The sequence below is a fragment of the Pinus tabuliformis genome, chromosome Q, assembly GCF_031772625.1.
Source record: "Pinus tabuliformis cultivar Carrire ecotype Pingquan chromosome Q, CPIR1, whole genome shotgun sequence".
Lineage (NCBI taxonomy): Eukaryota > Viridiplantae > Streptophyta > Pinopsida > Pinales > Pinaceae > Pinus > Pinus tabuliformis.
In genome coordinates this window covers 146,496,580-146,498,509 of record NC_142296.1, presented here as the reverse complement: position 1 = coordinate 146,498,509, position 1,930 = coordinate 146,496,580, and the positions used below count along the sequence as shown (strand labels likewise).

Below are 1,930 nucleotides of genomic sequence, written 5' to 3'. Positions count from 1 at the left end.
TAAAATGATTTTTTATTATTAATATATTTATAAGTATATGTATATATTAATTCATATTAAAATATTTTATTGATAATTCATTTTTAATATTTTTGTATATATAATTTTAAGATAATTTATTTTAAAAAAGCACGTCAACTCTATCAACAAGCTTACACATGGGCTAATACTGAACAATAAAATGAGTCTCTCAGAGTAATAAACCCTTTCATCTCAAAAATATTCAAACTGAAAGTTTTACCAAACTGCATATAAATTACTTAATCCATACAACCAGAGAGGTAGAGATCAAATTAAACATCAACCATAGATAAGATAAAGAAAGTGATATGGAATCACATCAAAAGTTACTTGTGGAACTCCATTACCCACAATCCATTTACACAGCATATGGGCTTAACACCTCCTTCGAATCCTGAGACCCAACTCTTGAAATTCTTGCTCTGTCCTCTCCCTTGCCCTCCGGACTGTATGCCAACATCATCAGATCTAAATAAAATGCCTGTCGAGCATACAGAGATGTCTCTGCAGCGAATGGGAGGATGCTATCTACCACAATCACCTTCTCTTTCTCTGGCAATGCCTTGTGACAATTCTTCAAAAGTTTTACGCAATCTTCATCACTCCAATCACGTAGAATCCACTGAAAAAAAAATCGATAGATATAATCAGGTGATCCATGTCCATTGATTCAATATGAAGCTACCCAACAGTAGAAAGCCATTGTCATACCTTCATAAAAATAGCTTGGCCACTTGGTACGCTATCAAACATGTTTCCACCTACGTGCCTCACAGCTGAACAAAGATACATTCACCAGATTTGGTCACCTGCACTCAGATATAACAAAACTGGTTCAATGGTTGAACTTGGGGAGTGGGATGTACCTGGATAATGAGAAACATCGGCGACCACATGGGGCATGTCCAAGTTGATTCCCGTGATGTGGGGATACCTAGACACTATGAGATTGAGAGTCAACCCAGTTCCTCCTCCCACATCCACCAAATCCTGAACCTCCTTAAAACCCTCGTACGTATCCAAAATCTTGTTCATCAGCATGGTAGAATGCTCAGACATAGCCCTGTTGAAAAGCGTGTTGAATCTTTGGTCGATGGCAAGGTACTCGAACGCATTCATTCCATGGGCTTTGGTGAATGGCTGGGAGCCTTCAAGCACAGCGTCCTTCAGATAATTACCAGGACTCCAGATTCATCCACACCAGTGGAGCCAGAGAGTCTCCATCCTGGTTCTTGACAAGATATTTGCACAGAGGAGTGAGACCATAGAACCTTTCGGGCTTCCCTTTCTCGTTCGTGGTCACAGAGCAGCTCAGAAGCGAATGACTAGCCAGCACTCTGAGGATCCGATCAAGAGTAATGGCGGCATCCGGGTTCGTCGACGGAATATGGGCAACGATTTGTGTTGGCGAGAGTTGGACGCCATTGCCTGCATTTGCTATGATTTGGAGAACATCGAGTTCCACTGCTGCCTTCATCGCCATGGGAAGGCATGAGAAATCTGCGAGCTCCATGCACAGAAGCCATTCATCCTCATTCAAAATCTTAATAAAAGATTCTGAGTTTTTAGCAGCTGTTTTACGCCATTTCGATACCCTTGTTGCTGGGCTGGACATGACCACACTTTAAAGCAAGGTCTCTTTTATCCTCTTTCCTTTTCATGGTAAATTGCTAATGGACAACACTCTGTCGAGTCTACCAAACTACATTAAATGGACACTACTATATCTAACCCAACATACTATTTTTAATGTCATAATATTAACACCACCGACTTTTTCATGTGGACTCTATCGAATCGGCCAAACTTTAGTAAATGGAAATACTGTATTGAACGACCATTACTATTTTAAAGTGATAATATTGACACCACCTACATTTTCTTATGGCGTTAAATTGGTGATGTTTAA

The 1,930-nt window shown here is 39.9% G+C and overlaps 1 pseudogene across 1 annotated transcript; it reads right to left on the bottom strand.

Moving 5' to 3' along the window:
* Positions 1-312: 312 nt before the first annotated feature.
* On the bottom strand, positions 313-1,636 carry LOC149218670 (caffeic acid 3-O-methyltransferase pseudogene; annotated as a pseudogene). Its single transcript, XR_016249579.1, has 3 exons — positions 888-1,636; positions 733-797; positions 313-643 (listed from the first exon to the last, which is right to left on the bottom strand). The product of XR_016249579.1 is annotated as a caffeic acid 3-O-methyltransferase pseudogene (transcript).
* Positions 1,637-1,930: the final 294 nt, after the last annotated feature.